The sequence below is a fragment of the Triticum dicoccoides genome, chromosome 1B, assembly GCF_002162155.2.
Source record: "Triticum dicoccoides isolate Atlit2015 ecotype Zavitan chromosome 1B, WEW_v2.0, whole genome shotgun sequence".
In the NCBI taxonomy this organism is placed as follows: Eukaryota; Viridiplantae; Streptophyta; class Magnoliopsida; order Poales; family Poaceae; genus Triticum; species Triticum dicoccoides.
The window spans coordinates 523,085,549-523,100,027 of NC_041381.1; positions in this window are offsets into that span (position 1 = coordinate 523,085,549).

Sequence of the window (14,479 nt, forward strand, 5' to 3'; positions counted from 1 at the left end):
TGATGATTGGAGATGGTTTAGTTGATTTAGATCACGTGCTCATTTAGATGACTAGAGGGATGTCTATCTAAGTGGGAGTTCTTAAGTAATATGATTAATTGAACTTTAATTTATCATGAACATAGTCCTGATAGTTTTTTTGCGGGTCTATGTTATTGTAGATCAATGGCCCGTGCTACCGTTCCTTTGAATTTTAATGCGTTCCTAGAGAAAGCTAAGTTGAAAGATGATGGCAGCAATTACACGAACTGGGTCCGTAACTTGAGGATTATCCTCATTGTTGCATAGAAGAATTACGTCCTGGAAGCACCGCTGGGTGCCAGGCATGCTACAGATGCTACTGATGACGTTAAGAACGTCTAGCAGAGCAAAGTTGATGACTACTCGATAGTTCAGTGTGCCATGCTTTACGTCTTACAATCGGGACTTCAAAGACGTCTTGGACGTCATGGAGCATATGCGATGTTCCAAGAATTGAAGTTGATATTTCAAGCATATGCCCGAGTTGAGAGATATGAAGTCTCCAACAAGTTCTACAGCTGCAAAATGGAGGAGAATAGTTCTATCAGTGAACACATACTCAGAATGTCTGGGTACCATAACCACTTGACTCGGTTGGGAGTTAATCTTCCTGATGATAGTGTCATTGACAAAGTTCTTCAATCACTGCCACCAAGCTAGAAAGGCTTCGTTATGAACTATAATATGCAAGGGATGAACAAGACTATTCCCGAGCTCTTCGCAATGCTAAAGGCTGCGGAGGTAGAAATCAAGAAGGGGCATCAAGTGTTGATGGTCAATAAGACCACTAGTTTCAATAAAAAGGGCAAATGGAAGAAGGGGAACTTCAAGAAGAACGGCAAGAAAGTTGCTACTCAGGAGAAGAAACCCAAGTCTGGACCTAAGCCTGAAACTGGGTGCTTCTACTCCAAAGAGACTGGTCACTGGAAGCGGAACTACCCCAAGTATTTGGCGGATAAGAAGGATGGCAAAGTGAAAGGTATATTTGATATGCATGTTATTGATGCGTACCTTACTAATGCTCGTAGCGCCTGGGTATTTGATACTGGTTCTGTTGCTCATATTTGCAACTCGAAATAGGGGCTATGGATTAAACGAATATTGGCTAAGGACGAGGTGACGATGCACGTGGGAAATGGTTCCAATGTCGATGTGATCGCCGTCGGCATGCTACCTCTACATTTACTATCGGGATTAGTTTTAGACCTGAACAATTGTTATTTGGTGCTAGCATTGAGCATGAACATTATATCTGGATATTGTTTGATGCGAGACGGTTATTCATTTAAATTAGAGAATAATGGTTGTTCTATTTATATGATTAATATCTTTTTATGGTCATGCACCCTTGATGAGTGGTCTATTTTTGCTGAATCTCGATAGTGATGATACACATATTCATAATATTGAAGCCAAAAGATGCAAAGTTGATAATGATAGTGCAACTTATTTGTGGCACTGCCGTTTGGGTCATATCGGTGTAAAGCACATGAAGAAACTCCATGCTGGTGGACTTTTGGAATCACTTGATTATGAATCACTTGGTGCTTGCGAACCATGCCTTATGGGAAAGATGACTAAAACTCCGTTCATCGGAACAATGGAACGAGCTACTAACTTATTGGAAATAATACATACCGATGTATGCGGTCCAATGAGTGTTGAGGCTCGTGGTGGGTATCGTTATTTTCTTACCTTCACAGATGATTTAAGCAGATATGGTTATATCTACTTAATGAAGCACAAATCTGAAACATTTGAAAAGTTCAAAGAATTTCAGAGTGAAGTGGAAAATCATCGTAACAAGAAAATAAAGTTTCTACGATCTGATCGTGGAGGAGAATATTTGAGTTACGAGTTTGGTCTTCATTTGAAACAACATGGGATAGTTTCACAGTTAACGCCACCTGGAACACCACAGCGAAATGGTGTGTCCGAACGCGTAACCGTACTTTATTGGATATGGTGCGATCTATGATGTCTCTTACTGATTTACCGCTATCGTTTTGGGGTTAAGCTTTAGAGACTGCTGCATTCACTTTAAATAGGGCACCATCAAAATCCGTTGAGATGACGCCTTATGAACTATGGTTTGGCAAGAAACCAAAGTTGTTGTTTCTTAAAGTTTGGGGCTATGATGCTTATGTGAAAATGCTTCAACCTGATAAGCGCGAACCCAAATCGAAGAAGTGCGTCTTCATAGGAGACCCAAAGGAAACTGTTCGGTACACCTTCTATCACAGATCTTAAAGCAAGATCTTTGTTGCTAAAAATGGATCCTTTCTAGAGAAGGAGTTTCTCTCGGAAGAAGTGAGTGGGAGGAAACTAGAACTTGATGAGGTAATTGTACCTTCTCCCTTATTGGAAAGTAGTTCATCACAAAAATTAGTTCCAGTGATTCCTACACAAATTAGTGAGGAAGCTAATGATGATGATCATGAAACTTCAGATCAAGTTACTACCGAACCTCGTAGGTCTTCCAGAGTAAGATCCACACCAGAGTGGTACAGTAATCCTGTTCTGGAAGTCATATTACTAGACCATGGTGAACCTACGAACTATGAGGAAGCGATGATGAGCCCAGATTCCGCGAAATGGCTTGAGGCCATGAAATCTGAGATGGGATCCATGTATGAGAACAAAGTGTGGACTTTGGTGGACTTGCCCGATGATCGGCAAGCCATAGAAAATAAATGGATCTTCAAGAAGAAGACCGACGCTGACGGTAATGTTACTGTCCACAAAGCTCGACTTGTTGCAAAAGGTTTTCAACAAGTTCAAGGAGTTGACTACAATGAGACTTTCTCACCCGTAGCAATGCTTAAGTCTGTCCAAATCATGTTAGCAATTGCCGCATTTTATGATTATCAAATTTGGCAGATGGATGTCAAAACTGCATTCCTGAATGGATTTCTAGAAGAAGAGTTGTATATGATGCAACCAAAAGGTTTTGTCGATCCAAAGGGTGCTAACAAAGTGCGCAAGCTCCAGCAATCCATTTATGGACTCGTGCAAGCCTCTCAGAGTTGGAATAAACGCTTTGATAGTGTGATCAAAGCATATGGTTTTATACAGACTTTTGGAGAAGCATGTATTTACAAGAAAGTGAGTGGGAGCTATGTAGCGTTTCTAATATTATATGTGGATGATATATTGTTTATTGGAAATGATATAGAATTTCTGGATAGCATAAAGGGATACCTAAATAAGAGTTTTTCCATGAAAGACCTCGGAAAAGCTACTTACATATTGGGCATAAAGATCTATAGAGATAGATCAAGACGCTTAATTGGACTTTCACAAAGCACATACCTTGATAAATTTTTGAAGAAGTTCAAAATGGATCAGTCAAATAAAGGGTTCTTGCCTATGTTACAAGGTGTGAAGTTGAGTTAGACTCAACGCCCGACCACTGTAGAAGATAGAGAGAATATGAAAGTCATTCCCTATGCTTCAGCCATAGGTTCTATCATGTATGCAATGATGTGTACCAGACCTGATGTGTGCCTTGCTATAAGCATAGCAGGGAGGTACCAAAGTAATCCCAGAGTGGAGCATTGGACAGCTGTCAAGAACATCCTGAAATACCTAAAAAGGACTAAGGATATTTTCTCGTTTATGGAGGTGAAAAAGAGCTCATCGTAAACGGTTACCTCGATGTAAGCTTTGACACTGATCGAGATGACTCTAAGTCGCAAACTGGATACGTATTTTATGAAATGGAGGAGCTGTCAGTTGGTGCAGTTCCAAACAGAGCGTCGTGGCGTGATCTATGTGTGAAGCGGAGTACATTGCTGCTTCGGAAGCAGCAAATGAAGGAGTCTGGATGAAGGAGTTCATATCCGATCTAGGTGTCATACCTAGTGCATCGGGTCCAATGAATTTTTTTGTGACAATACTGGTGCAATTGCCTTGGCAAAGGAATCCAGATTTCACAAGAGAACCAAGCACATCAAGAGACGCTTCAATTCCATCTGTCATCAAGTGTCGGAGGGGGACATAGATATTTGAAATATACATACGGATCCGAATGTTGCAGACCCGTTGGCTAAGCCTCTTCCACGAGCAAAACATGATCAACACCAAAGCTCCATGGGTGTTAGAATCATTACTATGTAATTGAAAGTGCAACTATCCCTAGGTGGTTTTGGTAATTCATAACAACATATAGCTCATTGAGCTAATGCTATTCCAAGACTATTATTTCAGGAAAGCTCAATGAATGGCATGGCATGGATGATGAAAGTGGATCCCTCAAAATACTAAGGACAAAGGATTGGCTCAAGCTCAAAAGCTCAAGACTCTTCATTTTATATTTTAGTGATCCAAGATCACATTGAGTCTATAAGAAAAGCCAATACTATTAAGGAGGGATGAGGTGTTGCTTAATGAGCCTCTTGCTTCATGTGCTTAGTGATATGCTCCAAAACCCTCAGCTACTTTCTCACATCCACAAATGACCTAAACCCAAAGCCAAAATCGGTCACACCGATTCTTCCAATCCGGCGCCACCGATTTCAAATGTCATAGCCACTGCCACAAACCCTAGGCAAGTCGGTCCTAGCGATAGGGATCTCGGTCTCACCGAGATGGGATTGTAATATCTCTGTTTCCCTTCGTAACGTTTCGGTCTAACCGAAGTGAGAGATCGGTCCCACCGAGATTGCAATGTAAACTCTCTGTTTCCCTTTTATAACATTTCGGTCTCACCGAAAAGAGCAAATCGGTCCCACCGAGTTTACCTGACCAACTCTCTGGAAAGCTTATTACCAAAATCGGTCTTACCGAGTTTGTGTAATCGGTCTTACCAAGATTACATTATGCCCTAACCCTAACCGAATCGGTCTCACCGAGTTGCATGTCAGTCCCACCGAAAATCACTAACGGTCACTAGGTTTACTAAATCGGTCTGACCGAGTCTGTTGAATCGGTCCCACCGAGTTTGGTAAATTGTGTGTAACGGTTAGATTTTGTGTGGAGGCTATATATACCCCTCCACCTCCTCTTCATTCGTGGAGAGAGCCATGAGACTAAACCTACACTTCCAACTTACCATTTTCTGAGAGAGAACCACCTACTCATGTGTTGAGGCCAAGATATTCCATTCCTACCATATGAATCTTGATCTCTAGCCTTCCCCAAGTTGCTTTCCACTCAAACCCTCTTTCCACCAGATCCAAATCCTATGAGAGAGAGTTGAGTGTTGGGGAGACTATCATTTGAAGCACAAGAGCAAGGAGTTCATCATCAACGCACTATTTGTTACTTCTTGGAGAGTGGTGTCTCCTAGATTGGCTAGGTGTCACTTGGGAGCCTCCGACAAGATTATGGAGTTGAACCAAGGAGTTTGTAAAGGCAAGGAGATCGCCTACTTCGGGAAGATCTACCGCTAGTGAGGCAAGTCCTTTGTGGGCGACGGCCATGGTGGGATAGACAAGGTTGCTTCTTCGTGGACCCTTCGTGGGTGGAGGCCTCCGTGGACTCGCGCAACCATTACCCTTCATGGGTTGAAGTCTCCATCAACGTGGATGTATGATAGCACCACCTATCGGAACCACGCCAAAAACATCCGTGTCTCCAATTGCGTTTGAATCCTCCAAACCCTTCCCTTTACTTTCTTGCAAGTTGCATGCTTTAATTTCCGCTGCCTATATACTCTTTGCATGCTTGCTTGAATAGTGTGATGATTGCTTGACTTGTCCTAAAATAGCTAAAATCTGTCAAACTCTAAAATTGGGAAAAGGTTAAGTTTTTAAATTGGTCAAGTAGTCTAATCACCCCCCCTCTAGACATACTTCAAGGTCCTACAAGTGGTATCAGAGCTTTGGTCTCCATTTGCTTTGATTCCCATAGCTTTTGGTGGTCATAGCCTTGGTTTCACAACCTAGGAGAGTATGGCATCTAGCAAGGGAAACTATCACCGTAGAGGTCCTTACTTTGATGGTACTAATTTTGCTAGTTGGAAGCATAAGATGAAAATGCATATTCTTGGACATAACCCCGCCGTTTGGGCAATTATTTGTATTGGCTTGCAAGGTGAAGCTAATGCGGAAGAATTGAAGATGCTGCAATACAACGCTCAAGCTTGTGATATCATCTTCAACGGATTGTGCCCTGAAGAATTCAACAAAATCAGCCGTCTTGAGAATGCAAAGGAAATTTGGGATACTTTGATTGATATGCACGAAGGTACTGAATCCGTCAAGGAATACAAGTTGGATGTGCTCCAGAGTCAGCTTGACAAGTTCAAAATGAAGGATGGTGAAGGTGTCGCTGAAATGTACTCTAGGCTTGCACTTATCACAAATGAGGTTGCCGGCTTAGGGAGTGAAGAGATGAACGACAGATTCATCATCAAGAAAATCCTAAGAGCATTGGATGGAAAGTATGATACCGTGTGCACATTGATCCAAATGATGCCAAACTACAAAGATCTCAAGCCAACGGAAGTCATTGGAAGAATTGTTGCTCATGAGATGTCACTCAAGGATAAGGAGGAACTTCACAACAAGTCAAGTGGTGCTTACAAAGCCTCAAGTGAAGCCCCCACATCATCGAGTGAGAAACAAACCTTCAATGAAGAATTGAGCTTAATGGTGAAGAACTTCAACAAATTCTACAAGAGCAGAAGCAAAGAAAGAAGCTCCAAGTCAAGGTCTTATCATGACAAAAGATCTTCTAGTCGAGAGCGCAATTGCTACAATTGTGGGAGGCCTGGACACTATTCCAATGAGTGTACGGCACCCTACAAAAGAAGAGAAGATTCTCCAAAAAGAAGAAGCAAAAGAGAAGAATCACCACCAAGAGAGAGGAGGAGTAGAGATGAGCGTTATGAACGAAGACCCTCACGGAGAAGCAAGGATTCGGAAAGGAAGGACAAGTCATCAAGGAGCTACACAAAACGAAGACATCAAGCTCATGTTGGTGAATGGGTATCTGGCTCCGACTTCGACCATCACTCCGAGAGAAGCTATCACTCCGACTCCGAATATACTCAAGATGAAGGTGTTGCCGGTCTAGCACTTGTGTCAAGCAACTCCTACGACATATTTGACTCACCAAATGAACGAATTGGAAGATGCTTCATGGCCAAAGGTCCAAAGGTAACACATCCTGAGTATGTTGATTTCAATAGTGATGAAGATGACTTGCTTGTGGATGATGATTTACTTGTTGACAACTCTAGTGATGAATACTATGATGAAACGTCAATTAAGCATGCTAATCAAACGAATGACAATGATAAGGAGAAAATTGAGCTACTAACTAAAGAACTAAACACTCTTAAGTTGGCTCATGAAACTATCTTCGAAGATCATCGAGAACTTTTAAGGGCTCATGAGAAGTTACGCTTTGAAAAGCTCAATCTTGAGCAAGAGCATGAGTTCTTAAAAGCAATCAATGATGATCTCCGTAAGAAAAGTTCTTCTTACATTGCCAAGCGTTTACTCCTATCTACTTACATGCCTCAAGTCAAGTCTAGTAACAAGTACAAGAAAGATACTTCCTCTAGTAGTAACAATAACAATGTCATATCCAATATTGTTGCTTCTAGTAGTTCTCTTGATTCCACTAATGATTCTCTTAGCCAAGTTACACTTGAGCAAGAAAATAGCTTATTGAAGGGAATTATAGAGAAAGGTGTTTACAAGAGCCTTGCTGGGAGTAAGCAATTCGAGGAAATTGTACGCAAGCAAGGAAGACACCGGAAGAATGAAGGTGTTGGTTTTGAACGCAAGTTCAATGCCAATGGAGTTGAGTGGGAAGAAGATCAATATCCCAAGACGAAGTTTGTTCCTCAACAAGAGAAGTATGATCCTACTTCCTTCAAGGGAACACAAGCTCAAGATGATCTTCCACCACAAGACCACAAGAACAAAGGCAAGGACAAGCTTCAAGAAGAGATTGATGCATTTGAAGAAGCACCTAAAGCCTCGTTCAACTGGGTTCCCAAGACTACGACAAGTTATACTTCATCAAGTATAACTACAACTCCAAGGATTCCCATCAAGATGATGTGGATCCCAAAGAAGAAGAACTAGAGAGTTCTTGAGGGTGACTCCGCCAACATTCTTCACTCATATCATTATGGCAATGACAAGTGCAATCAACTTCCACATCTTGCACTAGTTCAAGGAGTCACAAACCCTCATGTTGGTAAGGCAAGGGACAAGGTACCCTAATGTTTTCATAGACATCATCTTGTGTGAGCATCACTCTATGTCTTTGGATATTCTTGTTTGTTCCTTGTGGGACTAACCCATGTAGGCAAGTTGAAAGTGCAACTCACTCCAAAGTATTGCTCTAAATGGACTACATCTACATTGAGCATCCACATCTTTAACACCTATATGAAGTCATCATCGACAAAACCCAAGGTTAGTTCATCCCTCTAAAAGGGGATCTCGCATCTAGGGGGAGCTTAACTCTAAGAATTCAGTCAAAGCAACTCTAATGATGTGAACACATCAATGCATTATGTAAAAGTGGTAACCCCACTTGAGCTTAAACGATGAGTATGACCTATGATCAAATGTTTATCATTTGACTCCTAAGTCAATATACTCATATATAGATGACCTAGTCATCGCCAATTGTTTGATAGATGCTAGAATTGGTTGTGCATGCTTTGCCACATATTTCATTTGCTATCTTATTGTGTGAGCATGTTGGTGCATATTTTACTCATTCAAGGACATCCACTTGTTGTTTTGATTGTTTGGTTCTTTCTTCTTTTGGCCAAGTGGATGGAAAAGAATGCCTAAGAACTTTCTCTAGCTATCTATGCTTTTCTCATCTCAAACTCTTTTCATGCTACATCACAAAATTTGATCAAGTCAGATTCGAACCACTCTGTGTGAGGAGCACTCGGAGTCCCCGATTCGTCATAGACTTAAACTTCCAAAACTTATTTGTGATTCTCGGTCTGACCGATTCCTCCATTTCGGTCCCACCGAGATCACTAAGTCGATCTAGGTTTTCAATCTCGGTGCAACCGATTTGAACTTTTCGGTCACACCGAGTTGCTGTAACTAAACACAGTTATGCATCTCGGTGCCACCGAGTTGTTCCACTCGGTCACATCGACAGGGTCGGGCTATATATAGTCACGGGCAAAAATTTGGAAATTCCTCCGAACCTCTTCGCCCGCGCAATAGCTCGCTCTGCCTCCAAGGTCTCCGGATCGTCTCCTCGTTGCCAGCCGCCTCCTGTCGCTGGTCTCCGCCGCCGTCAACGGAATTCAACCCCGCCGTTGCCGTCGTAGCGAGTTCATCGCCGCACTAGGGTATGGACTCGATCACTGTGCTATCCTCGTCTGATTCCTAGCACATTGTGTTCTTAATGATTCTTGCCACGATTGAAACACTCCTATCCAATCAATGCAATCCGTAGATTAGATGGGATTTGAAAATTTAGGGTTAGGTTTCCGCCGAAACCATCTCGGACCTACCGAGTTGAAAAACTCGGTCCCACCGATTTGGCTTATGCCATTGCACTAGTAACTCTCGGTCTGACCGAGAATTGCTAATCGGTGCGACCGATTTTAGGACTTTGTGAAACCCTAGCAGTCTCGGTGCCACCGAACTGTGACTCGGTCCAACCGAGTTCATTAGTTTAGGTTCCAAAACTGCTTCGGTATCACCGAGTTTGAAAATCGGTTGATCCAAAATGCTTTTTGTGGAAAACTAAAACTGAATTTTTTGAATCATTCTTTTGCAAAAATCTCTGCATTTTGTGATGCTCATCCACTCTATCTCATCTACAACTCTTCACAGGGTCAGCAATCAGTGTTTGCAGCATGTCAGACCAGAGTGACAGCCAGAACAGGTCAGCAGAGCAGATTCACATGAGTGAGGGCACTAGTCCCTCCAGCACTTCAGATGAAGGTAGTAGAAGCACTCCTAGCAACCTACCTAAGGCTGCTACAAGGCAAAGGAAGAAGAGAACTTCAGACTCTGAAGATGAGGATTATAGAGCTGAAGAGGATGAGGCTACCTCCAAGAAGGTAGTGCTCAAAAAGGAGTATGGCTCAGCAAAGGATACAAAGCCAGGCATGAAGATCAAAAGGCCTGCAGGAAGACAACCAATGTCCAAAGCCAGAGTATCAACTCAACTGCCTGAAAAGCCTGATCCCAAAGAGCCAGCTGCTGAAGGCAAGAAGAGGAAGAAAAGGGTCAAGAAGACCATGGCCAGAGTTGTTAGTCAACCTTCCATGATGGAAGAAGAATAAGAGCTTGCTGCACCAGCACCAAAGGCACCAAAGCTTATGGGAGATGCTATTAGATCAGGGGCTGCAACATCTAAGCCCAAGAAAGCACCCAAAGCTGCCCCCAAGGCCAAGACTGCACCAAAGAGGAATACCAGGAGTATTCTAGCTGCTGAGAAGAACAAGGCCCCAGTGCCTGAGGTTGCCGAGGAGGAAGATGAAGAAGGACAAGTTCTAAGGAAGCTCAAGCCTAAGATACCAGACCACAATGATGCCCATCCTGTGGCTGAGGACATGAACATCAGAAAAGACTCAGGGTTGAGGCTATGGAGGATGGCAGATCCATATGCCACAAGGAGAAGAACTGTTGTTGATTACAGGTTCCATACAAAGGAACAGCAGGACTTCTATGAGACAATTTTGTTGGATAAGAAGCCCATAGTTTGTGATATGAGGTGGGTCGACTGGACTTACATGAAGGAAAATGAAGAGCACTATCCTGGAGTGCAAGACAGCTTTGTTGCTTGTGGAGTTGCAGACTTTGTTGGGCAAAAGCTCACAAACTGGAATGATGAACTTATCATGCAATTCTACTCCACAACACACTTCTATCTAGATGGGAGAATAGTTTGGATGTCTGAAGGTACAAGGTACCAGTCAACAGTTGAGGAGAGGGCAAAATTGATAAATGTCCCAAAGGAAAATGAAGATGATCTGGATGTATATGCCAAGAAGAAAATGGGACACAATAGCATGGCACACATGTACAAGGAGATCCCAGACAAAGCCCTAGAGACTTTCTCTTTTGGATCAGTCCACTTTCTTCTGTCAGGGCTGCCTACAATCAATTGGATCCTAAGGCACACTCTATTGCCTAAGTCTGGTGACCACAACATGATTAGAGGGCATGCAATCAATATGGTGCATTTATTTGATGTGCCTCAGAAATTCAAAGTCATGAGCCTTATAGTTGAAACCATTAAGAGGACTGCAGCAGATCAGAAGAGGAGTTGTGGATATGCCCCTCAGATCCAGGAGTTGATTAACTCAAAGATGGGAACTGGCAAGTATCTATTGGATAGGGAACATTTTCCACTCTATCCAGACTTTGAGGAAATGAGGTTGTCATGAATGAGGATGATCCATCATCTGTTCAAGCTAAAGAGAAGAAGGAGAAGGCAAGGAAGGAGAAGGCTGCCAAGATGCCAACTCAAGAGGAGGCATCTGAGTATTTCTTGAAGAACAAGCAAGAGCAGCTTGGTTACTTGATAGCATCATCACTGAGGATTGAGAAGGGGTTGGCCACCTTAACTCAGAATCAGGAAAGCTTGGAGAGAATCATGGAACAAAAATTCTATGATCTTGATGTCAAGGTAACTAAGATTCAGTTAGTTGTGGAGCAGCTGCAGGATGACATGCAGGAGGGGAAGGGCAAGACTACCACTAATGTATTTGCCAGAGTGCCTAGAGCTCAGAGGTCAGCTGCAGTGCCAGTGCCGGACACTAGAGCAACATCATCTGCACCAGCTACAGCTCCTACAGCTCCAGTGCAACCAGCTTCAGCATCAACTCCAGCACCCTCTATATCAACTGAAGCCTTCATCCAAGGAGCCATCTCTACACCACCAACTGAAGATCAAGCCTGAGAGTCGATCTAGCACTATGCATTTTCTGTGAACTTTTTGGTAACTTGTTGCCAAAGGGGGAGAAAAATGTATAGATCATAGGCTTCGAGAGAGAGAGAGTGTTGCTTTTGTTCTCTCTTGCTTTGTTGGTTCAAACTTGTTTGCTTTTGATTGCTTGAGATACTATGCTATTCTTGTGAGACATTGATGATCATGTGTTTGATCATAAGCTACACTTATGCATGTTTGATGATATTATCTTATCTATCTTATGTCATCACTCACTTTGCTTGGTGATGAGTGCATGTATTCAATACTTATCATTTTGAGCGCTCCACCAAGATGTATGTGACATGGAAGAGTAACCCATGAGCCTAATTCCTTGTGCATTTGCAGTCCAAAGCAAATTTTAAACTATGCACAAATTTAGGGGGAGCTCTTGCTTATCACATACTTCTCAAAGCGACGATGTTTTTAATCTTACTATCATTTGTCGAAGCTTTGATCTATATGTTGTCATCAATTACCAAAAAGGGGGAGATTGAAAGTGCAACTATCCCTAGGTGGTTTTGGTAATTCATAACAACATATAGCTCACGGAGCTAATGCTATTCCAAGACTATTATTTCAGGAAAGCTCAATGAATGGCATGGCATGGATGATGAAAGTGGATCCCTCAAAATACTAAGGACAAAGGATTGGCTCAAGCTCAAAAGCTCAAGACTCTTCATTTTATATTTTAGTGATCCAAGATCACATTGAGTCTATAGGAAAAGCCAATACTATCAAGGAGGGATGAGGTGTTGCTTAATGAGCCTATTGCTTCATGTACTTAGTGATATGCTCCAAAACCCTCAACTACATTCTCACATCCACAAATGACCTAAACCCAAAGCCAAAATCGGTCACACCGATTCTTCCAATCCGGCGCCACCGATTTCAAATGTCATAGCCACTGCCACAAACCCTAGGCAAGTCGGTCCTACCGATAAGGATCTCGGTCTCACCGAGATGGGATTGTAATCTCTCTGTTTCCCTTCGTAACATTTCGGTCTAACCGAAGTGAGCGATGGTCCCACCGAGATTGCAATGTAAACTCTCTGTTTCCCTTTCGTAACATTTCGGTCTCACCGAAAAGAGCAAATCGGTCACACCGAGTTTACCTGACCAACTCTCTGGAAAGAAGATTACCAAAATCGGTCTTACCGAGTTTGTGTAATTGGTCTTATAGAGATTACGTTATGCCCTAACCCTAAGCGAATCGGTCTCACCGAGTTGCATGTCAGTCCCACCGAAAATCACTAACGGTCACTAGGTTTACTAAATCGGTCTGACCGAGTCTGTTGAATCGGTCCCATCGAGTTTGGTAAATTGTGTGCAACGGTTAGATTTTGTGTGGAGGCTATATATACCCCTCCACCTCCTTTTCATTCGTGGAGAGAGCCATCATACTAAACCTACACTTCCAACTTACCATTTTCTGAGAGAGAACCACCTACTCATGTGTTGAGGCCAAGATATTCCAGTCCTACCATATGAATCTTGATCTCTAGCCTTCCCCAAGTTGCTTTCCACTCAAACCCTCTTTCCACCAGATCCAAATCCTATGAGAGAGAGTTGAGTGTCGGGGAGACTATCATTTGAAGCACAAGAGCAAGGAGTTCATTATCAACGCACCATTTGTTACTTCTTGGAGACTGGTGTCTCCTAGATTGGCTAGGTGTCACTTGGGAGCCTCCGACAAGATTGTGGAGTTGAACCAAGGAGTTTGTAAAGGCAAGGAGATCGCCTACTTCGGGAAGATCTACCGCTAGTGAGGCAAGTCCTTTGTGGGCGACGGCCATGGTGGGATAGACAAGGTTGCTTCTTCGTGGACCCTTCGTGGGTGGAGGCCTCCGTGGACTCGCGCAACCATTACCCTTCATGGGTTGAAGTCTCCATCAACGTGGATGTATGATAGCACCACCTATCGGAACCACGCCAAAAACATCCGTGTCTCCAATTGCGTTTGAATCCTCCAAACCCTTCCCTTTACTTTCTTGCAAGTTGCATGCTTTGATTTCCGCTGCCTATATACTCTTTGCATGCTTGCTTGAATAGTGTGATGATTGCTTGACTTGTCCTAAAATAGCTAAAATATGTCAAACTCTAAAATTGGGAAAAGGTTAAGTTTTTAAATTGGTCAAGTAGTCTAATCACCCCCTGATGGAGTCATGTACCTAAGGTAGGGTCACAGACCTGATCTAAATACCCTGCCCAAGGACACCCTTAGAAGAGGTCACCTTCCAGTCGACCAACGAGGGACTCACTCGACTGACTTGAAGGACTCGACCACGAAGACTCACTCGACTACCAGGAGGTCAAAAGGCACTCTGCACTGCAACGGCCTGTAGTTAAGTAGACTTTATGGTAGTTAAGACACTTTATGTGGGACGTTACCAGTAACGCCCCGGACTTAATGTCCCTTAAACCCTTCATTACGTGGGCTGGCTGGGGTCCTGGCGCACTCTATATAAGCCACCCCCCTCCACAGGCAGAAGGGTTCGGCACTCTGTAACTCATATACATATAATCCACTCGACTGCCTCTGGGCTCCGAGACGTAGGGCTTTTACTTCTTCCGAGAA